A 26,135-nucleotide genomic window follows, 5' to 3' on the forward strand; every position below is an offset into this window, starting at 1 on the left:
ACGTGTGAATGACACCAATGTGCAGAGCGCGCATGAATACTTGTTGCTGATAGCGCCTATGCCGCGTGTCATGTGTATGCTTTATCAGGCACTCTCGCCCTGATGCCTGAAACGTTGTCTGTCCGTGACGTCACTTGTCATATAAGTGATTTCTGTAGAGATGTACTGCTTGCGTAAAATAAAGGTTGTTGTTATCGTGCCCGGCCTCGCAGTCAAACTCAGTTCCTGCGCTCGTCGTCCGGCAAGGGCCGCAACACCACATGGTGTCAAAAGTGGGATTCTGTGGCATTTGAGGGGCGTTGCCTTAACTTCGTCAACTGGCGTCATGTCAGAAGACAACGCAGTCAAGCCCTTTCACAGCATGTTCGCGGTTTCAGCTCCGCCAAGGTTTGACTTCGACCGGACGTCCGAATGACCTTCTTGGATCCAACTCTTTGAGGACTACCACTTCGCCTTGGGCCTAAATGAGGGCAGTGAAGAAGCGCAGGTCCGGACTCTACATTATACGAGGGGCAGGCAAGCAACAGAAATCTTCTCGACTTTTGCATTTCCCGAAGAACAGAAGCAATACGAAGTCGTCACAAAGAAGTTCGACAATCACTTCGTCGCCGCAAGGAACCTTGTTTATCAGAGCGCATGCTTTCACCGTCGCATTCAAGAACCTGGAGAGTCAGTCGGCCAATTCGTTACCGTGTTGCACATGCTGGCGGATGGGTGCGACTACAAGACATAAGAGCGCATGATTCGCGACAGGTTCGTAGTCGGCCTCAGCGATGCTAAGCTCTCTGAGTCGCCTCAAACGGATGCGAATTTGACTCTCGCCTGCGCTTTGGCAAAAGCGCTTAAAGGACACCGTCCAACGACAGCAGCAGCAACTGCGAGAAACCGGCGACGAACCCTTGGCAGCGGCGACCAGCAACCTTGACGCGGTCAGCAAGCAAGGGCGGCCTGGAAACAATTTTTCAGGACAGCACTCGGGCAGCTCGTCAAAGAACTGTTACCTGGAATACAAGCTCGGCACCCCAGAGCACAGTCCTACTGATCAGGCACCCCCGGGTCATACCCAAACTGCGGTCAAGGAGCTTACTCGAGCCTCGTGCCATGCAAAAGCAGCGAAATGCAAGTACTGTGGTTGTTGCGGACAATTTGCAGCTGTATGTCGGAAAAGGGCTGCACGTGATGGAAAGAAGGCACAACTTTCATCTCTCCACATGGACAAGGGGGCGTATTTCGTTGGCGCGGTGAACGAGGTGAACTCTCTAATTCTCGGTATGTACGTATAGGTCGTCATTAACGGCACTCCGGTGTTCGCTAATGTAGATTACGGTGCCGAAGTTTCTGTTGTGCCCTCAACGTTTCCCGGTTTGCCTTCCAAGCTAGGAAAGTGCGACCTAATCCTAACCGGTTCGTCTAATGAGCCACTGAATGTTCTGGGAAATTTTCATGCCATTATCCAGTGGAAACGAAACACTGTACAGCAAATCGTGTACGTGGAATCACCATTACGCTCCTTACTTTTGGGTCTCCCAGCGCTTGAGGCTCTGGAAGTTAAGTTCGCAAACTCGGTCAGTAGCGCAACAGCCGTCGAAGCTTCTTACCCGCAGCTTTTCAGTGGTCTAGGAGCGATAAAAGGAGTATACAAAATTAGACTAAAGCCGAACTCGATACCTATTGCAATTCATGTTGCGCGTCGCATAGCCTTACCCTTGCGTGACCGAGTTAAGCAGGAGCTCGAGCGTATGGAGCGAGATGATGTGATCCGCAAAGTAGATGAACCAACAGAATGGAGTGCAGGAATTGTGCTAGTACTCAAACCATCTGGAGTGGTTCGTATTTGCGTTGACTTGACGCAATTAAACAAAAGTGTACTTCGGGAGCGCTATGTCATGCCGACAGTTGATAGCCTCGGTCTTTCAAGTGGGGCTTCTGTGTTTTCGAAGTTATACGCCAACTCTGGCTTCTTTCAAATTAAGTTGTCGCCCGAAAGCCAGTTGTTAACTACGTTCATAACGCCAGTTGGGCGATACTGTTTTCAAGGACTGCCATTTAGAATAACGTCAGCACACAAGTTCTTTCGGAAGAAAATGTCGCAGATACTTGAAGGAATTCCAGGCGTGACAGACATAATGGATGATGGGCTCGTTTCTGGCAGCGACAAGGCTCAACACGACGAGCGCCTGCGTCTAACTATAGATCGTCTCGAAAGTACCGGCGTTACGCTAAAGAAAGAAAAGTTCTTTTGGGGTAACCGAGAAAAAATTTCTTGGCTGTGTGCTTAATCGAGATGGCATCAAGCCGGATCCTGAAAAAGTTCGTCCTATCAAAGAACTGGCGACGCCAGCTAACGTGCCTGACGTTCGACGGCTGCTCGGCATGGCTAATCACCTGAAAAGATTCATACGAGATTTGGCTTCGAAAACGGCGCCTTTACGTCACTTTATTTTGAAGGGTTCCGAATGGACGTGGGGACCAGCCCAAGAGCAAGCGCTGTCGTACGTGAAAGGCGTTATCTCTTCGACGCGTGTCATGGCTAACTATGATGCAAAGTACCCCACGGTTTTTTGCGCTGACGCGTCATCATTCGGTTTGGGAGCCGTACTGATGCAAGTTCAACCAAACAATGAAAAAGGCACTTGCATTTGCGTCACGCTAGTTGATGCCTGCCGAAACCAGATACTCTCAAATTAAGAAGGAAGCATTCGCGATGACTTGGGCGGCAGAACGATTCGAAGGGTACATCAAAGGTCTTGATATATTGTTTGAAACCGGCCACAAACCATATGTAACGCTGTTGGGAAAATCGCCTTCAGATGTTTTGCCAACTCGTATTCAGCTCTTTGGCATGAGGCTCATGCGGTTCAACTTTGCGGTTGTGCATGTCCCGGGTAAGAGCCTCATTACTGCAGATGTGTTTTCTAGAGTCCCGATTAAGGAAAAACAAATTGATGCTCATGCGCTGAATGTTGGCGAAGTCGCCAAGTTTGTTTCTGGCTCTTTGACAATTGCCATCGAGGCTAGCCTTTTTGAACAAGTCAGAGCTGAACAAGCAGCCGATGCAGTCTGTCAAGCTCTCGTAAAATTCAGCCGGGAAGGCTGGCCTAAGTTCACGTCGCTGTCGATGGTCTTGCGTCCATACTGGTAGGAAAGAGCAACGCTGACAGTCGCTGAAGTCGTGCTACTCAAAGGTGGGCGGCTGGTGATCCCACAAAATTTACGTGCAGAAGTCTTGATGCTTTTGCACAAGAGTCACCAAGGAATTGAAAAAAGCAGAGCTTGGGCCAGAGAGTCCGTATAGTGGCATGGTTTGAGCTGCCAGCTGAGAGCTTTGGTGACCGGTTGCTCAGTGTGCGCGGAGCACTGGGAACAAGAGTCGGAACCAATGATTCCGACAAACCACTCCACAGTGTCCTTGGCAAAAGCTAGGCGTTAGTCTCTGCCATATTGAAAGAAAGTGGTATTTGGTGGTCGTAGATTATTTTTCTAGATAACCAGAGATAGCCTTGCTATCTTCGACAAAAAGTGTTCCTGTCATTATGCACCTCAAAAGTTTCTTTGCAAGGTAAGGCATACCAGAGGTTGTCATGTCGGATAGTGGAACACAATTTGTATCTCAGGAACTTGTCGTTTGCTCGTGACTATGGCTTTCGCGCTGTGACGAAGAGCCCCAGGTACCCCCAGGCAAATGGGGGAAGTAGAAAGGATGGTCCAAACAATTAAACGGCTGGTTAAAAAATCAAACGACCCCTTTATCTCGCTCCTACAGTAGGGGAACACCCCCGGGCCACATGGAAAAGGCCCTGCAGAGCTTCTAATGGGCAGACGGCTACGCACAACAGTTCCCGTCCCTACCAAGAGCCTTCTACCCAGAGGGTGAGCCTGTCAGAAATCGCGATATAACCATCGGGCAGCGGCAGCGTAGGTACTTCAATAGTCGTCATAGGGCTCTTCCGCTGCCAGTCCTCAAACCAGGAGCGTAAGTATGGGTGACTGCAAAGTGAAAGCGCGAGTCTTGCGTCTTGCGCAGCCTCCGAGGTCGTATGTAGTTAGAACTTCTACTGATGTAATTCTTTAAAGAAACGGGAAATTCCTGGTTCGCTTTGTTACCCAGCAGAATGACTGCGAGGAAAGGAAGTAAGGAAAAGAACACACACACACACACACACACACACACACACACACACACACACACACACACACACGCACGCACGCACGCACGCACGCACGCACGCACGCACGCACGCACGCACGCACGCACGCACACACGCACACACGCACACACACACACACACACACACACACACACACACACACACACACACACACACACACACACACACACACACACACACACACACACACACACACACACACACACACACACACACACACACACACACACACACACACACACACACACACACACACACACACACACACACACACACACACACACACACACACACACACACACACACACACACACACACACACACACACACACACACACACACACACACACACACACACACACACACACACACACACACACACACACACACACACACACACACACACACACACACACACACACACACACACACACACACACACACACACACACACACACACACACACACACACACACACACACACACACACACACACACACACACACACACGCGCACACGCGCACACGCGCACACGCGCACACGCGCACACGCGCACACGCGCACACGCGCACACACACACACACACACACACACACACACACACACACGCGCGCGCGCACACAAAAAAAAATTGTCAAAGAATGTCCATCAAGCCCGTGTCTCTTAAAAGCACTAAAAATGCTTTTGTCCCGCGCACACCCGAAGCCGCGTTCCTCCAGGGTCCAAGGACATGCTCGATGAGCACGGAGCCATCCTGTCGGAGTCCTAAGGCACTTAAAATCGTCTTGCGGTGATTGTTGAAGCGTTTGCAGCGGGAGATCAAATGTGGCAGATCCTCGGGCACACCGCATGTGGGGCGCAGAGGGCTACTTATTGCACCAATTTTATGTAAATTGAATTTAGTGAATGCAACGTCCAGGCGAATTCGGTGGAGGCAATTTTTATCACGTCTAGTTATATTGCGTGGCATACGGAAGACACAAGTGGGGTCAATACGAAGACGGGGTCTGTATTGATGTCCCGGATCGCACCACAAAGAGCGTTGCGTGCGCCAGGATTTTGTAGATAGAAGTCTCGCGCCATCACTGTGAGAAAACGGCATATGTAGGAGCAAAGTGGTGTCGCCATGCGCCGACCTCGCTGAACCGTCAGCGTGATCGTTGCCTTCAAGGCCACAGTGAGCGGGTAACCACTGCAACACAACGCGATGGCCAAGCTCACAGGCCTCGGAGTGGAATCTGCTTAAGTTATCGATAATCAACTCTTGAAGGCTTCTTATGACTTTATGGATTGTAATGTAGCCCCAGAGTCACTGTTGAAGAATGTAAGTGAATGCTGCTCGCAGAGCAGCCAGCTCGGTAGCAGTAGTCGAGGTGCGATGACTGAGTAACGCCGAAATTTTGGTGCGCGTTGACGGAATCCAGACGCCAATCGCTGCTGAGACGGATGTGACAGAGCCATCAGTGTAGATGTGACGGTACGAACTGTAGCATCCATAAATGTGTTCAAGCAAAAATATTTAAGTGCAGGACCGGGGTTGGTTTTTTTTCTTTTGATGCAAGGAACCGTTGTCTTGATTTGTCATGCTGTGTACCTCCAAGGTGGGGAGGAGGTCTTGACAGGGCGCTGGTACTGTAGTGGGAGAATGTCAGGAACTTCCTCTATGCAGTGCGCTGCGAGTGGATGCTGAGGTACACGAGCCACGAACCGCATCTGTGCACGAAACAACTCCTGGGTTAGCAGTACTGATGCAGATAGACGTCTGTTCTCTGCTAGAGTACCCACCGTGGGGGTGGTCTTGGGCAGACCGAGGCAGATTTTCAAGGCCTTAGCTTGCATAGCTTCAAGGAGTTTGATATTTGCTTGTGAGATACCCTGAAGAGCTGGGAGACTAGCGTAGGAGGCCTTCACACAGCGCACCATACAGCCGTAGTAATCATTGTGCAGAGCAGCCTTTTTTGGTGGTGGAGGGCATACGAAAGATAGAGGCGTAAGAGCGGAGCTTGGTTTTTAGCTGTTGTACATGTGGGGACCATGAGAGTGACCTGTCAAATGTCACCCCTAGGAATTTATGGCTTGTAGCGTATGGTATTGGGGTACCAGAAACTTTCAGCACGCAGCGTGAAAGATCGCGCCTCGAAAATGCAATTGCTGAGCTTTTATCTGGCGACATGCCGAGACCGCGCTTACTTAAAAACGATTCTATGCAGCCTATTGCCTTCTGTAATCGGGCATGCACAATGCGCCTGTTGCGTGCGGAACACCATATACCGATGTCATAGGCGTAAAGGGAGATTTCAGCTGTAGGAGGCAAGCATTTTTCCAAGCCAACAAGTGAGATATTGAAAAGGGTGGGACTTATAATCCCCCCCTGAGGGACTCCGCGAGATATTTGATGCAGAGCTGTGTCACCTTAACTTGTTGACATTAACATCGATCTTTCGTGCAGATAATCGCAAAGCCAGTTATACATCCGTCCACCAATGCCAATTGACTGTAAGGCTGGAAGAATTGCTTCATGTGTGACGTTGTCAAAAGCTGCCTTCACGTCAAGAAACACAGCAATCATCCATAGACCACTCTGTTTTGCTGCGTTTAGCAAAATTTGTGAATGTAATAAGGTTGTCAATGCTGCTGCGTCCTTTTCTGAAACCGGACATGGCCGAAGGGTAAATATATCTGTCAGGTCCCAGGTAAGGCGGGAGTGTACCATTTTCTCCATCAGTTTTCTGACGCAGCTTAGAAGCGCAATGGGGCGGAAAGCGTTTAAGTCAATTGATGGTTTTCCAGGCTTGAGGATAGGTATCCCACGCGCACGCTTCCAACACTTTTCAAGGCGGCCGGTCTCCCAGGAGGTGTTATAACCTGCGAGCAGCTGAACCTTGGCCTTACTTCTCAGATGAGAAAGGGCAGTGTAGCTTACACCGTCCGGTCCTGGGCACGATTTTTTATTGGTAGCTGCCAAAGCCACAAGAAGTTCTTCCACGGTGAACGGATCATCAAGGAGGGCAGTATTAGGTAAAGGGGTAATGCCTTGGAGAGGCAATGGCACCGATGTGACCCTTAATCGAGCAGTGACCTTAAAACAGAAAGCCTTCGCTGCATCGAGACGAGAAATATTCGCATTTGCAGCTACGCAGTCAAAAGGATTTATTGGAGCGGGCTGACTACTGAGGCTGCGTACAATGCTCCACATCTTAGAAAGAGGCTTTCTGGGATCAAGCTTCGCACAAAAGGATCGCCATTCCCGTCTTTCCAGCTTGTCCAAATGACGTTGAACATGTTTCTGTGCGCGCCTAGTAACCCTGATGTCTTCTCTATAATTTGTTCTGCGTGCTCGTCTCTCTGCTCTGCAGCGAATTGCTCGAAGTCGCTCAATTCAGCATTTGCAGTTCAGTGACCTTTTGATAGCGTTGTAACCTTAGTGCTGGACGTTTTAGCACGTGCTACAGTATCCATGAATCTTTCAAAATTGAGGTTTGAGAGGTCCACTATTCAACTGTGTCAGTGAAAAGTTCCCAATTCGTGTAGCGTGCTACACGCCGCTGTGAACTTAAGGAAGCACCACCAACCTCTATATACGTAGGAAGATGATCGCTGCCATGAGATTCTATGTCAACACTCCAGGTTGTTGAAGACGACAGATGATTATAAATCATCGAAATGTCAAGGGCACTGGATCTTGTACCTTGAAAAAAGGTTACCTGGCCGTTGTTGAGGAAAGGGAAATTGTTGTACAGTGCGAAATCAAATAACTGTCGTCCTCTGGCTGTTAATCTGATGCCTCCCCATGCAGGATGATGTGCGTTGAAATCACCCGTAATGATGTGCGGCGCAGGGGTACTGCATACGAGAGCCTGAAGGCGGTCGACGTCAGAGTTCACACCAGAGGGGTATATACCCGACGATCACTGTGAAGGACAGGTTCATGATCTTGACGGTGGCCACAACATATTCATTCCGTGCGTCGGCAGATATTGGTTGTGGAATGGAGGTTATATCTTTCCGAACAGCTAAAAGAACTTTGCTGATGTCAGCACCTGTCATCGAGTTCAGAGCGGTATATCCTGAAAGACGGATAGTAGTACGCAGACGGGATTCTGAGATGGCAATGATCGGAAAACGGCGCTTCGAAACAAATTGTCGGAAATCCGACAGTCGTGGACGAATGCTTCAGGCATTCCTTTGGAAGATGGTGGCCTTGCTACGGATGGTTTGCACGCTAGGGAGAGCGAGGAGTGTGGTGTTAGGAAGCGCGGACAGCCGCAACAATCGAGCACAGTAGGGAACTGGTACTATCGGAGTTTTGGCGAATAGATCCTTCACGTCGGTGGTTCCAGGCTCCATACTGCGGCTGCCGTGGGGTGTTCACTTTTGTACTCGCTACAGAAGGTGGATCAATATTTTGGCGCGGTGGAAGAGGAGGAAATTCAACCTCGTCCTCAATGCTCAGGTGACTGGCTTTATCTTTGTCCGGCGATTGGGGAGCTTTCTTCGCCGACGATGATTTTTTTCCTGCGGCGACTTCCCCGGATTTCGTTTTGCTTAAGTAGAGCAGATTTTGCTGACTTATAGTCTGTATTATTTGATTTCTTGTACCTGTAGATAATTTCCTCCTTTTGGTAGGCAGTGCAGCGGAAAACGTCGCCTCATGCTGCTTACTACAGTTAGGACAAAGAGGGTTATCACTTGCACATTCATTGCGGTCATGGCTGCCACCGTAACGAGAGCAGCGCAAGGCAAGTCAGCAAGCGCTAGCCACATGGCCTAAGTGTTGACATCTAGTGCATTGCCGTGGTGTTTGAGTGTACTCGTACACACGGTACCTTCTATATCCGAGAATCACTTATTACGGAGCAGATTTTGTCGCAAGTACAATGCAAATATTTTGAGTTTTCAAGTTGGCGGACGGATTTAATCGGAGCTCTCTGTAGCAGCGCTGAGTAGATATCTGATTAAGAGATCCAGGGGGACACCCTTAATGACACCCACGTCACAGTTGCTGGGGCGAGGCTCGTAGGCTTGAACTGCAACTCCAGCTATGCTTGTTATTTGCAAGAGGCGTTCAGTTGCGTGCGCTGTACGAATGTCAACTGCCAGAAGGTTTAGGTGCTCGTTAGGACGAACTTGAAGAATGCCGTCTGGAGCCACAGATTCTAAACCTTGTCTTAATGATAGTGGATTAATGCAGGTAATGCGGTACCCAGAATCTAGTGGCTTGATGACAACCGTAAGGTTATGCTTAGGAGTTTGAGGTAAATGCGGAGTAACTGCACTCATAAGTGACTGCTTTGAGCCCCGACGGCGCTTTGAAGGCACTTGAATAAATCTCTGACCCTTCTCCGGACTTCGCAGTAGTGTCCATGTAGATGATAGTAGAAGAACCTGAAGAATCCGAAAAATCGTCCTGACCTGAAGATAGTGGGAGATCACGGCTTGAGTTGTAAGCATCAGGAGTTCTTTGTCCATGAGGATCTGGAAATCCTGATCCTGATGCAGCTGGAGCAGAAGAGTGGTTGCAAGACAGCAGGCTTGAGGCAGCACGTAGATCTTACACAGCAGGTATGGTCTGCTGAGTTAGACCTGACGGAATGCCAGGTGCACAGTCAGGTGTTGAGCCAGGGTTCGGCACCGGCGGAGCCGCACCCACCGCAGGAATCATACCAGGATGCAGCAGTGCAGCTTATCTAAACACAAATGTTCAGCACCGATGAGAAATCCTTCACAAAGAATGGCAGAGACGAGCAGGAAAAGCCCTACAGCTCTCTTCTTCCGAATGCCTGCGAGGAAGAAGGAGGTAGCTATGAGTTTTCGCGGGCATATGATAGTCTGGTAGAAATGGAACGGGAAAGTAATCCATCTACTAACAAGGCACCTGCCGATCCATCTAGTACTGCCTTGCCACGAACTGACCCTCCTGGATATAGAACGCGATCTGGCCGTCATGTCCGACCGCCAGACTGATATGGGTTCAGTAAGTGACTGATATTTTGTTTTGAGCATTGGTTGCTTCTACTAAAAATGTTCATCTTTTGTTGGCTGCAGTGCTAAGTTTCGTTGCAAATGCCGGTGTATCTTTTCAGAAAAGGGAGATGTGCTGATAGCGCCTATGCCGCATGTCATGTGTCTGCGTTATGGGGCGCTCTCGCCCTGATGATTGAAACGTTGTCTGTCCGTGACGTCACTTGTCACATGAGTGCTTTCTATATATGCATGCTGCTTGCGTGAAATAAAGGTTGTTGTTATCGTGCCTGGCATCGGAGTCAGGCTCAGTTCGTTGCTGCCCGGCTGCGCTCGGCGTCCGGCAAGGGCCGCAACACCACAACTTGAAGGGGGATATTTTCTCGTTACACGATATCTGGCACAATACATCTGCATGACGTGGCCTCCGCGCTGTACACACAAAAAAATCTGCATTGACTGCGCTCTTACAGAGGTTTCCGCTTCTGCCTGAGAAAATATAACCTTATGCGTGCACGCCACAGTACTTTAGTATCGATGGCACATGCCGGGGCTAGCAAAAATCTTTTCCTTCCTTTTTATTATTATTTTAATAAACCACTTACTACTACCCTTACTGCTTTAAACGTGAGTATCGCTTCGTACCTCGTCATCCTCATGCGAAACACCCTCTTCGTGATGTTACTCGGCAAACGTACAAAGGGCGCTGCCCACTCTTATACTATACAGGCTGTAAAGATATGAAGGAAAGTGTGTTAGGTCATCAATTTCTAGACTTACCAAGGCCTGTCCACGTCTAGCTCTCCACACTCACCACGTCACGCTATACTTCTCCGTGCTCCTGCCGGCACTCCCCAAGAGGGCCTGTCACCAACCGTCTTGACGGGTTCGCCCCTCGCTGTTACCTTCTCGTTAAGTTTGCATTGCCCAGTCTAAAAACACAACTGAAAAGTTTCTGTCGTCACAACAAATTTGCTGTAATTTTCTTGACCAAAAACTTCAAGAGACGTACTACAGAACTACACGCTACAGAAGTAACTACATTACTAGAAAAAAATACTAAAAAACAACAAAAATCTGTCATTACGACAAACCTACAACGCATTTTATCGTATTTTTGACACGATTCTGTAGTTTTCTCCGACCAGGAGCTATGCACTGCATTGACATCTCGTTTTCTGTTCTTGTTTCTTGTGGAGCAGCACGTGTTGAGGTCGTATTTTTTGTGTGTGCACAAATAAGTCAGAAGTAAAAGCGATACAAATATTCCGTGAAAGAGGGATGCCTCACGTGCGAAACTATTCAGTGCTACATGTGCGGATGGTGGGCTCTTGGGTTGTTGGCCATCTTCATCATCATCATCAACCTGACTACACCCACTGCAGGGCAAAGGGCTCTCCCATGTCTCTCCAATTAACCCTCTCCTTTGCCAGCTGTATCCACCCTTTGCCTGCAAACTTCTTAATCTCCTCCACCCACCTCCGCCCCCTGCTACGCTTACTTTCTCTTGGAATCCACTCCGTTACCCTTAAGGACCAACGGTTATCTTGCCTTCGACTTACATGCCCTGCCCAAGCCCATTTCTTTCTCTTGATTTCGACTACGATGTCATTAACCAACGTTTTTTTTTCCGCACCCACTCTGCCCACTTCCGGTGTCTCAACGTTACACCTATCATTTTTCTTTCCATAGCTCGCTGTTTGGTCCTTAACTTAAGCTGAACCCTTTTCGTTAGCCTCCACGTTTCTGCCTTGTAGGTGAGCACCGCTAAGACACAGCTGTTGTACACTTTTCTCTTGAGGGATATTAGTAAACTGCCATTCATGATCTCAGAGAACCTGTCATATGCGCTCCATCCCATTCTTATCCTTCTAGTTATTTCGCTCTCATGATCCGGATCAGCTGCCACTACCTGCCCTAAGGAGATTCCTTTTGCTACTTCCAGCCCCTCGCTGGCAATTGTGAACGGCTGTTCCCTTGCTAGACTATTGAGCATTACTTTGGTTTTCTGCATGTTAATTTTTAGACCCAGCGTTATGCTCTGCCTGTCTAACTTATTGATCATGATTTACAGTTCACCTCCTGAGTGACTCAGCAAGGCAATGTGATCAACGAATCGCAGATTATTTGGGTTTTCTTCATTAACACTTATCCCCAACTGTTCCCAACTCATTCCTCTGAATACTTCCTGTAAACAGGCGTTGAATAGCATTGGCGAGATCGTGTCTCCTTGCCTGACACCCTTCCGTATTAAATTTTTATTTCTGACTTTATGGAGGACTATGGTGGCTATGCAGTTGCTATGTATACCTTCCAGTAATTTGACATAAGGCTCTCCTATACCCTGATTACGCAATGTTTGTATGACTGCTGAGGTTTCCACTGAGTCGAATGCTTTCTCGTAATCAATGGTCATATATACAGGTTGGATATAATCTGCGCATTTCTCGATCACCTGATTGATAGCGTGAATATGATCTATTGTGGAATATTCGTTACGACAGTCTGCCTGATCATTTGGCTGATTAAAGTCTAAGGCTGCCGTGGCTCTATTAGCGATTACCTTAGTAAATGCCTTGTAGGCAACGGATAGTAAGCTGATTGGTCTGTAATTTTTCGAGTCCTTGGCGTCTTCTTTCTTATGGATTTATATAATGTTTGCACTCTTTCCAGCTTCTGGTACGGTCGAGGTCATAAGGATTGCGTGTACAGGGTGGCTAGTTTTTCTAGCACAATCTCCCCTCCGTCTTCCAAACAGATCGGTTACCTGATCCTCCCCAGCTGCTTTTCCCCTTTCCATTGCTCCTAAGGCTTTCTTTTCTTCCTCTTTCGTTACTGGCGGGATGACGCATTGCTCTGCGCTACTATCTCATTAACGTTCTGATTTCATTGGCTACTGTACAGATTTGTGTAGCATTCTTCGACTACTTTAACTATCCTATCCGTATTCCTAATGACATTGCCCTCATTCTCTGTTAACGTATACATCAGGTTTTTACATACGCCTAGTTTCCTCTTCGCCACATTTAGCCTACCTTCGTTCTGTAGAGCATGCACGATTCTCTCCATATTAAACCTTTTCATGTCGGCTAACTTGCGCTTATTTATTAAATTTGATAGCTGTGCCAGTTCTATTCTGTCGGTAGGGCTAGACGCCCTCATGCTTTGGCGTTTCATAATCAGATTTTTCATCACTTGTGATAGCTTGTCGGTATCCTGTCGAACCGTCCTACCACCTACTTCTACTGCGCACTCCGTAATGATCGCTGTCAGATTATCGTTCATTGTATGAACATCAAGGTCGTCTTCCTCAGTTAAAGCCGAATATCTGTTCTGCAGCGATATATTTAATTCCTGCATTTCCCTCTTACCGCTAACTCGCTAATGGACTTCCTCTTCACTAGCTTGTTCTGTTTTCTCTTCAAGTCTGAGCTAATTCGAGACCTTACCATTCTGTGGTCGCTACAGCGCACCTTTCTAAGGACGCCACATCCTGAACGATGCCAGGTTGAGCGCATAGTATGAAGTCCATTTCATTTTTAGTCTCGTCATTGGGCCTCTTCCAGGTCCACTTCCTGTTCTCTCATTTGCAGAAGATGGTATTCATTATCCGTAAATTATTTCTATCTGCGAATTCGACTAATAACTCTCTCCTGCTATTTCTAGAACCCATCCCATAGTCGCCTACCGCGTGGTCGCCAGCCTGCTTCTTGCCCACCTTGCATTGAAGTCGCCTTGGGGACAATGGCCAAAAAATGCATGGGTTCTAGTTTCTCACAGTGAAGCTCGCAAGCAGTCTCGGATGGAAGCCATTCCACTGTAGGATTTTACAGGAAGCACGTATTTCAAAATGAAGAGCCTAACTTTAAGCTTCCACGCGCTGCGCTCTAAAACAAATGAAGTTGCTTAATAACTTTTGCAAGTGATTAAGAATTTATTTCTGGCAGCGTTGTTCTGGCCTGCAGAGTAGCGTCGAGTCTGGCAGAGTAATTAATATTCTAGCAGGACAGTGAAGTAATATTCGAAAGAAATGGCTGATAGCATTATTCAGGTTCTATCAGGACAATGCAGGCACATTGGGAAAATGTTCAGCAAGCTGTCAAAACGGATAAAAGTAGGCTTTACGAAATAAGTTTTTCCTGTACCATCTGTGGTTTTCTTGTTTTCATGCACGTGGGCGAATTTTAATAATGCTCTCGAACTCATCGCGAAGCTTTGTCTCGCTTCAACGCAGCGCCAAGAAAGGCTCTGAATGTCGGCTGTGACACGGCATACCGATTGTGCCACATGCAATACCATCAATTTTTTCGTCCTACTCGGCTTTCAACTAGTCATGCCCAGCGATAATCAGCGGCGTCCAGTTGAGCTAAGATAGAAAGCGAGGCCCTGAGTGAGGCTTAAACAACCAGTGTAGAAGAATATACGAGTGCGATATTTTGAAATGAACAATTGGCAGCTGAACTGTCTGCGCCGTACTAAGAGCAACAAAAGTGCACCGGAAGCAATGAAAATGTTCGCAATGTTCATTTTACTGTTCTTCATGAACTCATTCTTTGCTTTCAGTTATGCTTCTGATGTTTGTCCGCTCTCACAAACTGCACAGCGCCATATAAGTCTTCTAAGATATGATAAACTTAATGAACAGAGTGTGTTATCTATACATATATTATAAATTGAAAAAAAAAAGAATATTGCGTTGCTAATGTGTACTTTTTGCGACGCGCTGGGAAAGAGGTGCCGTGTATACTTAGCAGTTATGGTGGCTGCATTCTTTCATATTCAATACAAATCGAAGCAGCAGAAGTTGTTTGTCAAGGGTAGTAATACAAACATAACAACAACGTAGCATGTGCATGCTAAACGCTCTGTGCCCTTTCGCCTACAAAGCAAAGAACGAATAAGCGAATACAATAAGGTGAACATGTATCGGGTGTACTTGCAACTATAAATGCCCTAGGTTATGCCAAAAAAAATGGCTGTGGTTAAGCTCTAGTTCAACCTGGAGTGACGCGATAGCCACATCTGGCCAAGTGGAACTCGGACAGACGATTTGGAGTCAGTGTTTTGCCACTTCGTTTCGCTGGGCGTTTATTTTTCATCTTCGTCCCACTTGACACGGCGCATACGCACAGCTATTGCAGCCGTTGCGCGCCGCACCGCCGGCAGCAGCAGCTGCTTCGCACTACGTGACCAACCCACGTGACCAACCACGTGACCAACGGCGCCGCCACGGAGCTCAAGCGGTGCCACGCTGAAGGGTCGAAGAGGTAGCGTAGTGTAGCTATCGCTACAGAATATATTTATCAGCTGATAACCTTCGCTGCTCAGATAGCCAACGAATGCATGGAAAACTCCCGGCTTGCCATTTGCACACACGCATTTGCGACTGTTTCAGTATGCTGTAGTAAAGTCTAAAAGCACCCTTAGGTATTCAAGGTGCATGCGTTGAAGCTCCATGAACCAATATTCTACTCTTGCGCTCTTATCTCGGTCGCCTAACAAAAGTCCGAATTGAGAAAACCGTCAAAAAAACTCGCCCCGGTTTTCTTTTTTTAAAAATGGCAATGGTTTAGCACTGGTTAATTCTGGAGTAACGCGATAGCCACATCTGGCCGAATGGAACCTGATAAGTTGAATTGCGAAGTCAGTCTTTCGCCACTCCGTTTCGCTGGGCGTTCCTTCATCTTCGTCCCTGGACGTGGACTCAGTCTCTCCCCCCTCTCACCGTCTCCGCTAGCCCCCCCCCCCCCCCCCCCCTCCCCTCCCTCTCTCGGTTTTGCCTGCACGCCGCGCCGCCGGAAGCTGCTCCGCACCACTTGACCGTGAGCAGCAAGGCATCGCCACGCAGCTCAAGGGGTGCCACGCTGAAGACTCGAAGTGCCAGCGTAGTGTAGCTGCCGCTACAAAAACGGCCGCGACAAATCATCCGTGAATAATTGGCGACAGCAAGAAGCAGCTGGGCTGACGACGGAACACAGTAGTGACATCACGGCCTCCGGGCATGAGCCTTTTCAAGTTGGCTTTGGTTACGTACGCTTCCCCCACAAAACGCGACCTCTCGCCACAGCAGACTGAGGGCACCGCGAGAATTCAGCACTCGCCAGCGCAATCGCCCCAAGGGAATAATGGTGGCATTAGTTAGGAGCACATGTGTATACTAAACATTAGGCTATATTCTGATAGAAAAATGGACCACTCTCTACACGTAATGCCTCAAGACCTCGACCGTACCGGAATCTTGGAAGTAAGCTTACATTCTCTAAATCCCTAAGAAAAGCGATATCGACGCAGACCGATCACTTACTGTCTTTTGCCAACAAAGTACTCACTAAGCTAATCGCTGATAAAATCAGGAGAGCCATAAATTCGATTTTCTGAAGGACCAGGCAGGCTTTCCTAGAAGCCATTCGAAGATCTCATTCGCAGTACTAACCAGGTGATAGAAAGTGCGCACGATCTAACCAACGGTTGTACATAGCTTTTATAGATTAGGGAAAGCATTTGACTCGGTCGAAACCTCAGCCATCGTGGAAATATTACAGAATAGGGTGTAAAAGAGCCATATGTAGAAATACGGGAAAATATCTTTAGCGTCCGCACAGCCACCATATATAGACCTCATAAAAAAGTAATAAAATCCCAATAAAGATTGTCAGGCAGAGAGAAACAACTCCCTAATATTATTCACCGCCTGTTTACAGGAGCCATTCAGAAACCTGATTTGGACACTGTTGGGGATAAGAGCCCCCTTGTTAAGGGGACAAACTGTTAAACACGATAATTGAATTACTCACGTAGGCAAAGTAAATGGTAGGCCTAAAAATTAATGCCAGAAAATTAGTCTTGTTCACCCGTTCAGGAACCGAACAGGAGGTTACGATGGGTAGACAGGCGGTGGAAATGGCAAGGGACATTATTTACTTAGTTCAGGTAGTGACTTCAGATCCAGTCCACGAGACCGTAACCAGTATGGTGATAGGAATTTGGTAGAGTGCATTATTCAAGTACTCACATCATGAATGGCAGTTTATCAGTAACCTTCATATGAAACGTACATAACAGCGGTGCCTTACTGAGACTCGCCGAAGGGTCCGAAACTTGCAGGTTAACTAAAAGGTTGAAATTTAAATTAAGGACGAAAAATTATAGATGTAACGATAAGAGAGAGGAATAAAGCCGAGCGGATCACTGACCAAACGCGAGTTAACGACATCCCAGCCGAAATCGAGAAGGTATAAACAACGGCAGGTCATGTATTGCGAAGGCAAGACAAACGGTGGTCGTGAAGAGTAACTGAGTGTCTCCAAGAGAAGACAGACGTGACTGGGGCGGCAGGAAGTTATGGTGCGCGGATAAGATTGAAAATTTGCGGTGATAAGGTGGCCGCCGCTATCACAGGACTGGGTGAGTAAGAGAGATGTGGCAGAGACCTTTGTCCTGCAGGGGTCCTAGGCAGGCTGATGTTGATGATGGCGATGACGCTGTATTTCAAAACACTGCAGTTCTCTCAGGTTTCCGCACGATGCACAGCCTTACCGCAGCACCCGAAAGTGGAGCCACGGAACCACGCGCGCAAAGCAAGGACTACGTACAAGCTCGCGGCCGAGCTAAGGCCGCTCTAGGACCCACTGCCATTGAAGGAATTAAATTGCGCAACACGCAACAAGCAAGGGTGGAGAATGCGCTGAGCGCATCTTGACGGCACAGGTCGCAGGTCTATGGCTCTTCACGCGTCGCCAGTGACTCGCCACCGTCAGTGGCCGGCAGAGACGGAGAACCAGCCAAACCGGGCTCTCCCGACTTTGGAGCGTCAGTACCGCACATGTGGGCGACAGCACACCTTTCGGAGGAAGCCAACTCGGATTCGAGCAAACGTAAAAGTTTGTGCGTTTCATCGCCCGCATTCTTGGTCCCCTCACAAAGTTCGCAGAGTCCGGAAGTAAACACTACGCACCTTGCTGCTGCCCGTACCGGTGAATGTCCATTTCCGGCTTTCTACCTCTCGCGAGAACAACGCCTCAAGCGCCACTCGGATTCACTGACTGGAGAAGCGAGGTAGAAAAGGGGAAAACGGAAGAAACGGTGATTTACAGTGCTTTTCAGGACTGCCCTTTGCTTGCAGACAGGTAGCGGGACTTCCCGCATCTCGCTCGCAGATGAGGTAGCAGCAGTAGAAGCGCCCTCCAGTTCGGGTCGCTCAAACTGCGCAATCCCCACAATGCGATGCGGCAAGATTTCTCCGCCTTCTTTGTTTTTAATAAGTTTTTCAATAAGTTTGTCTTGCCTTTCTGATCATCTTTTTGAGCGAGTCTTTTGACGCAATAAATCTGCGGGAGAGGCTTGCTTTATTTATTCATTTTAACGCCTCAATCAATACTATGTCCTCATTCAGGAGTGGAATTAGCAGGGCGATTTGGTTCATGACACACAAATAACAGCGCGACAGACGGGGCAATAAGGAAGAGACACAAACACCAGCACTCGTATTTGGGTCTCTTCCTTATTGCCCCGTCTGTCGCGCTGTTATTTATGTGTATGTCCTCATAACCACTTGCTTAAGTTTGATGTGTATGTGTAGGTTTATGCGTATGCCCGTATAACCGCTTGCTTAGGCTATCGTTCAGGCTGCCGCTTCGAACCTTGCGCCGCCATGCCGCGCATGTTATTTCTAGCCTTCTTGATTTCCATAACGTTGCACGACTACGCATGCGCCTGTAGCTTCCTAGCGTATATACAGAATGGTATTTTTCGTACTCTGTATAAATCACTGGGTAGATTATACCAACGTGCACTTATTGTACGCACTTGTGCACGGACAATTATGAGGCATTAGCAGCAGCACGTGAGAGCTTAGATGGCTACCACAATTTGTACGTTCAATGCAGGACAATGGCCTCTCCCGTATTCCTCCAATTAAATTCCTTCGTCGTCCAGCTACCGCCATTTTCGCTCTCAAAATTTCTAATCTCACCCCCAATTTGACTTTCTGACACCCCCGTTATACATACCTTCTTTTCGAATTTATTCCGTTACACTAAGGTACCATGGCTTATCTTAAGTTCGCATTGCATGGCATAGCCATGCCCATTTCTTCTTCTTAATTTCAACCCGTTTGTTCTCTCACCATTTCTTCTCTTAACACTCTTAATTAGAGAGGCCCTCTGACAAAAATCGAGCACGTGATGTTCAATAAGTGTATGCATAGTATGAGATATTCTGATGGTTGAACGCCCATGAAGATTCCCGAAATTGCGGTATTTACCAATTTAATCTGCTTCAGAAAATTGGTTTAGTGCCTATGGTATCGAAACGTGGAGGTGATTCTCGACAGCGGTAATTAAACTGCAACCAGATTGGCCGCTGCCTTTCGCGTTGGTTGGGCTTCCATTCTGAACTTGGTTTATTTACACTTGACAAAGCGATCCAAAGTATGGCGTCTCTGAGTATTGCAGTACAGTGGTTGTAGTAAATGATTCGTGTCGGAGAAAAAGTGCAAAAGAAGCCGAGTTTCGCGCAGGCGAGCCTTGCTGCTGAAAATGCCGATACCCAGAAGTCAGCAGGAAAAAAAAAGCTAGTAAATACACAATGGCCAAAAAGTGTAAAGAGAAAAGGAGGATTAGAAGCAGGATGCGAGGGAAATAAGGTTTAAGTTCCCAATCACACTAACGCCAGAGGGATACAAGGAAACTTGGATGAGCAGCTTTGATTGCGTTAGTCGTCGGCGCCTTGTCTGCGGCACATACCCGTAAAGCCAACGCCGTCAATATGCGCGGTTATGGGCTCTTTCGCCAGGCAACATTTGCATGCAATCTTCCGCTGGTTGTTTGGAAGTGGCGGTTCCCATTGTTGTGGCCAAACTCGGCACTTAGCGCTTAAATGGGCTAGTGAAATGAGACTCTGTTTTACCTTTTTTTTTTACTCTGTCAACATAAAATTATTATCATTTCCAGGCTCCGGTTTTATTTTCGTTTTTGCTCTCGTCTCCATAACGCATGAGGAATATCTTTAACTAAAATAATCATAGCTCGCTGCGCAGTTTTCAACCTAGATTCAAGAATTTTTGCTAGCCTACTGGTTTCGGCTCTTTAGAGGGGCACTGAAAAGATACAGATCTTGTATATTTTCTTCTTGAGAAGTATTCGAGTAAACTGACATTAATTGCCTGAAAGTATAAACCAAACGCACTCTACCATTCTTATTCTTATCGTTACTTCTACCTAATGAACCGGGTCAGCGTTTAGTAACTGCCTATAAGTGCAGCCTTTGTGAAAGTTTGGAGCCCAAAGGGTTTGCCTCATGGTCACACGGTTCATAATGCATCTCGGACGTTCCAACTTTCCTGAGCGTAAAAAGATTTTTGTTCCTGCCTCCTCCATTAAGTAGAACTACCACAAATGCTACAGGAGTCCCAGTAGAAGGCTTAAAAGCAAAAACCTCCTGGGCTCAAAACTTTATCAAAAGCTTTACATGCATTCTCTGACAACTTCCAATAATTTACCTCTATCGTAAATTGTTCTGTCTTACCTTGAGTATTGATCACTACTCTAGATTTCTTCATTTTAATTTTTATAGGCAACAGCAGTTCACCATAGGTAGTGAAGTGTTGGAAGTTGTAAAAGAATACTTTTACTCAGGACAAGTATTCTCAGATTATGAGAGTACTAGTACTCTCAAGAGAAAACCAGTATCCCTCGAGACACAGCTATATATGCCAGTACTCACCTATGAGGTTGAAAGGAAAAGGATAAGAATTGGGGTTCAACATAAATTAAGCACAAGACAGCAACTTACGGATAGGAGGATGACAGGAGTAACGTTAAGAGACAGTAAGATAGCGCAGTGAATAAGGGAAACAATGCTGGTCAGTGACATCCTAGTAGAAATCAAGAAGAAATGGGCTTGGGCAGTACATCTAATGTGAAGGCAAGAAACCGATGGTCGTTAAGGGTAACGGACTGGATTCCAAGAGAAGGCAATCGTAACAAGGCGCGGCTAAATGTTAGGTGGGCGAATGAGATTAGGGATTTGGAAGCATAAAGCGGCTGAAGCTGACACGAGACAGGGTTAATTGTCAAGACAGGAGAGAGGGCTTCGTCCTTCAGTTGGTGTATACACTGATGACTGGTACTTTATTTATAGTCTATATATAGAGTGCTTTATTTATAGAGCAGCAGTGTACTCCGCCCAGTTTGCCTAAGGGAAGCGCCCCCTTCGGCAACTGCCAGTGCACTCTCTCTACAGTCGGAAGGAGCTGGAGGATGTTTACTTTCTTCGCTTTTTTAATGCAGCGAAACGATATAGTCACCTGTTACCGGCATCGCACGCAAACTAGGTCCGTCCCTGATTCCGCTGAATGTCAATAAAGAGTTCTCGTTTTGAGCTGCAGGAAACAATCGACAAGTCTGAACCAAGGTTCTGAATAAGTACCATTCAGCGAAGGCATTCAGTCCCGTACACGCGTGTGAGAAGACACTGTCTAGTAACGTAACTGCCCCAATTTACCCGGCACATAACTGTATGGCTCAGTAGAAATATTTTACGCTTTCCGCAGCCGCCATTCACATTTTGCTAGATCTGCTTCAAAACAGTGATCTTCCGAGGAAAAACGCTTCGCAGAAACGAGCGATGCTTCGGTTCACGAAAAACACTTTTGACAGATCCCGTAAACCTTCTCGATTCGCCACAAAACAGCGGTCTAAATTCTTCATATTTCAGTATTACTGCGGTTTCTTGTTTCATGTCCCTTGTCTATTTGCGCGGTTTCAAAATGCATTGTAACACACAAGCATGGCTGCCCGGTCAGGGTAATCGTCTGGGAACAAGGCGGATGGCAGCATGACCGTGCACAACATGATTGCTAAATTGTGCAAAGAAGTCAACAGTTCTAGTCACAAGATGGACTGCCATAGGAAACATGAGACTTTTTCTGTGTAGTACTATGAGGGCGCAGTGTACGCGTCATTCCGGTCTCGTGTGATGGACTTCACGCTTGTCACACCTTTGCTTTTCAAATACAACAAGCTGAAGCGCGAACATAAACGTAGAAGAAAGAACACACAATGAAACGGACATGCTAAAAAAACGCTTTTCTGCGCCACTTGCCTCTTTCAAACACAACACAGTGACATGGAACTCAAATTATGGCATTATTAACGCTCTGCCTAACATCTAAAGCAATCACAAGCTAAACACCTGCTCAAAAATGCCGGGCGATTTTGCGTGGTTAGGACGAACGCGAATTAGGCGCGCTAGCACTTCGGTTTTCACTTTAATTTCGGCGTTCGGATGCAGTGCGTACGGATGTAAGTTTATGAAGACCACATACAAGGCACAGCGTGAGATACTGACAGTTAAACACGTGAGTTGTTCTGCTGCTGCGATAGATTAGTCCGCACTACAAGAGCAAGTAAGTAGCATACCTCTCCTCTATTAATTAAAATCTCTCTCTCTAATGCAGTGGCCATTAAAGACGACCTGTTCGCACCGCCGCGGGTTCGGAACCCATTCGCGGTCTTAGTCTCTCATTTTATGTCAGGTTTAGCAGACTTCGGACAGATATCGGTGAAATTGGTGAGTGCGGGCTTCAGTGCTAGCGCACGAAAAGGGCTCCTACATCAAAATCTACGCAAGTGCAAGCGTGACAAGTAGAAGTGTCATTATAAAACATGTAGAAGCGCTTTTCAGGACACGCATAGGAACTCTAGGCCTTTTTTCGCAGGAAGCACTAATCCACTTATTAACAACCAAGCGCGTTTGCCTTATTGACACCGTGCGCGTCGTTTTTGCAGACATGCACATTGCAAGGGACGTCCAGAATGCAAACGCGCAAACGGTCAAAGAGAACTTCAAACCAGATTATAAACTTTTGACTGCTTAGCACTAGCTTAACTAAAGCGGCAAATTAACAAAAGCAAGGAAATAGGGTTCAGTCTCAATTATCTCCGCGACCAACCTCTGTCACATGTTTCTCAAACAATAGAGCAAAAACATATTTTCGAGTTTCGCATACCCCAAAGCAACACACGACAAGAAAACTTACGCGACCGAAAGGGCAAACACAGCAGACGCGGTTGCATCTCGCCGCGTAGTTCAAAAGTATGCCGGAGGGGTTTCGAAGCCGCAACCACTACACAAAACTTACATCACAGTAAGTCGCCGATAAACTTTGTTTCGGACATTCCTGGTAAGTTACAGAGCCGACGTTTGCCAAGGCCTGTAAGTAGACGCCGGTGCGGGCAAGCTGTTTCTCTTCGCTATCAAATTCATACCCAACAATTTTGGATCGAAGAATTTTTGAACAGGAACCTGTTTATGAACGCAATTTTTTTACTATATTATAAAATTTCGCTATAAAAATAATTGTATTCGCAGATCTCCAGTCGACAGGTTTGCGTTTTTTTTTGCTATTAGCGCTTTTCCTGCCATCAGAAGAGTTCTTCGCTGGGTTTCTATGGCAGTATAAACTGCTGGACGCGAGCTATGGATACAATTTAAAAAAAATATTTTGCTACCCATCGGAAGAATGAACTATTGCCTTCAATAATTTGATAACAGTACATTACAATTTTTCAATAATCAAATTTTTTCCAAGAAAGTTGGACATAGGGATACCCCACGGATATTAGTTGCCTAGAAGGTGAAGTGCTCGTTTTCTCAGAAGAGAGGCGGATAGTGCATCAGACCACATATTCTAGTTCAATTCTTCGCTTTCATAACCACTCACTTCTGTGCAAAACAACACTGCTTTTCCTCGGCGTGAAAAAGGCCTAAAACGTATTCGTTTCGTCGCTTGCTGTCAGGAAGTGTGTGCCAAAATTTCAGAAAAGTCGGTCCCTAAAAGTGCACTGAGGCGAAATTCGTCGATAACAGCAAGCGCATTTTTGGTGGACAGGTCTTTCTGGCATAAAAAGCATAAAATATGACAGCTTAAGTAAACAAACGACGAAAGGGCTCTAAGCGGGACAGCTTCAAGAACAACATTCCAGCTGGAAGCAGCTCCTAATCCGGAAATGAATGCTGTCAGTAGAGGGCGTCGGAGCACCGCAAACGTTTTCTCTACTTTTTCTGCCTTTTTTTAGCTTATCACAGGACTTTAGCTCTCACCACTTCGCTCAGAAGCGGCGGCGTCTGGCCGAAGCACGGGCGACTCGTACCTTATAGAATATTTCACCTGGCCTGACCAATGACGACCCACGCTCCCGGACAGAGCCTGATATATATATATATATATATATATATATATATATATATATATATAGAACGTACGAACCGTGGAGGCCCGGGCTGATGGACGCCTGACATTTCGCGGAGTCTCCAAAAGACGTGACGCATCACTGTGTAAATAAATTCCGTCTAGCGCCCTCAGCTAGGCAGTGCCGTTGTTTGGTTTTTTCTAATAAAGCGCTGCCGCATGACTTCTGGGACCGACACCGCTGCCGTCCAGCCAATGAACGAGCGAGGGAGGGAGCGCGCCATTGCGCAAGACGGCCACTTCCGCGAACTTCCAGTCTTCGAATTGTCGCAGTTCCCCCGGTGAACAATGTATTTTTCTTTTGTTTGCCTCTCTCTTGTCTTAGTGCATTCTTGTAAGATCTCTCTCTTGTTATGGTTCACCTTGAAGTTCAGCTCTTTGCATGGGTTGTATGTAAAGTGTCATTCCTCTGTATAGCTTCTCTTCTGTCTAAAGTTTGTCTTTCTGTTAGCTTTTGGCTCAAACTCATTTAATGCCTTGCGACCGCAGAAAGCTGGGCACCAAACTGCCACCCTCTTCGTCACTTGGTAAATAGGTTCTGCGTGAGCTTGTCACGATGATAAGTCGATGGCATGTCCTTTCAGACAGGAACAACTGCCCTTCACGGTCTTAGGTTGTGTGGGTGTGCGCACCACCCGCATGTAGAAGACTCTGTTTCAAAAATAAGATCAACTTCTCCATTTTGACATTTCTTGTAAAGGCTGTCTGGCAGCAGTAGTTACTTATGCCTGGATGATCCTTTATTTTCCTTATAGTGTCGAATTCCATGAACAACAATAAAAATCTGGCACCTTTTTTTTTAAATTTCATCTTAGATAATTCTTTTCTCTCTTCCAGATAGTCAACACGTCTGTTACTGGATCTCGAAACAGATGCAGCGATTGCTGGCTTTCCGCCCTGCCGTGCGGCTGGTACAGATAGCTGAAACGGTAAGGAATACATAGGAAGTGGTATCTTAACCAAACAGACGGTCTCTTTTGTAGTTTCAATAAAAGCCATCTCGCTGAAACCGCTCAAGCCGTATAGTCATTCCATCTGCGCATGAGTGAGTTCCTAGGACATCAGTCTTTATAGTGAGAATGTTCCTAACGTCTTGAAAATAGGAAACAGCGCAAGTAAAACGAAGGACAAGGGAAAGGAAAGACACGTACAGACGCTGATGCAATACCAACTCGCCCACTATGCTATGTTGGTACAGTCACTAAAGAGATGTCCTTTCAATACTCCGGCTCTTCGTTAGTCTCTCAAGCTTCAAAGCAAGCATATTTAAGGCATAATTAAGCACAACCAGAGGTACAAGTTGATTTCATACGCGCCTACAGGCATACATCCACTCACAACAGCTAGATATCCGAAGTATGAAGACCCGGAATGGGCAGTGAGGGAGGTAAGAACGCTGCACACTGTGTTGATGGGTGAATTCAATGCAAAGGCAGGCAATAAGCAGGTAGGAACCAGTTTGCAGCGTAAGGTGTCCGCAGACAGCAGAGGAAAGGGTTGACTAAAGAGATATGGAAGAAGCATTGGTCTTGCAGTGGACGTAGTACGGCAAATAGTGATGGATGGACGGACGCACGGACGGACGGGTGGACGGATGGATGGATGGATGGATGGATGGATGGATGGATGGATGGATGGATGGATGGATGGATGGATGGATGGATGGATGGATGGATGGATGGATGGATGGATGGATGGATGGATGGATGGATGGATGGATGGATGGATGGATGGACGGACGGACGGACGGACGA

The 26,135-nt window shown here is 47.0% G+C and overlaps 1 pseudogene; it reads left to right on the plus strand.

Annotated features, from left to right (window-relative positions):
* Nucleotides 1-325: 325 nt before the first annotated feature.
* On the plus strand, nt 326-9,860 carry LOC144097795 (uncharacterized; annotated as a pseudogene).
* The last annotated feature ends 16,275 nt before the right edge of the window (nt 9,861-26,135 follow it).

Source organism: Amblyomma americanum, chromosome 7 (assembly GCF_052857255.1).
Source record: "Amblyomma americanum isolate KBUSLIRL-KWMA chromosome 7, ASM5285725v1, whole genome shotgun sequence".
NCBI lineage: Eukaryota > Metazoa > Arthropoda > Arachnida > Ixodida > Ixodidae > Amblyomma > Amblyomma americanum.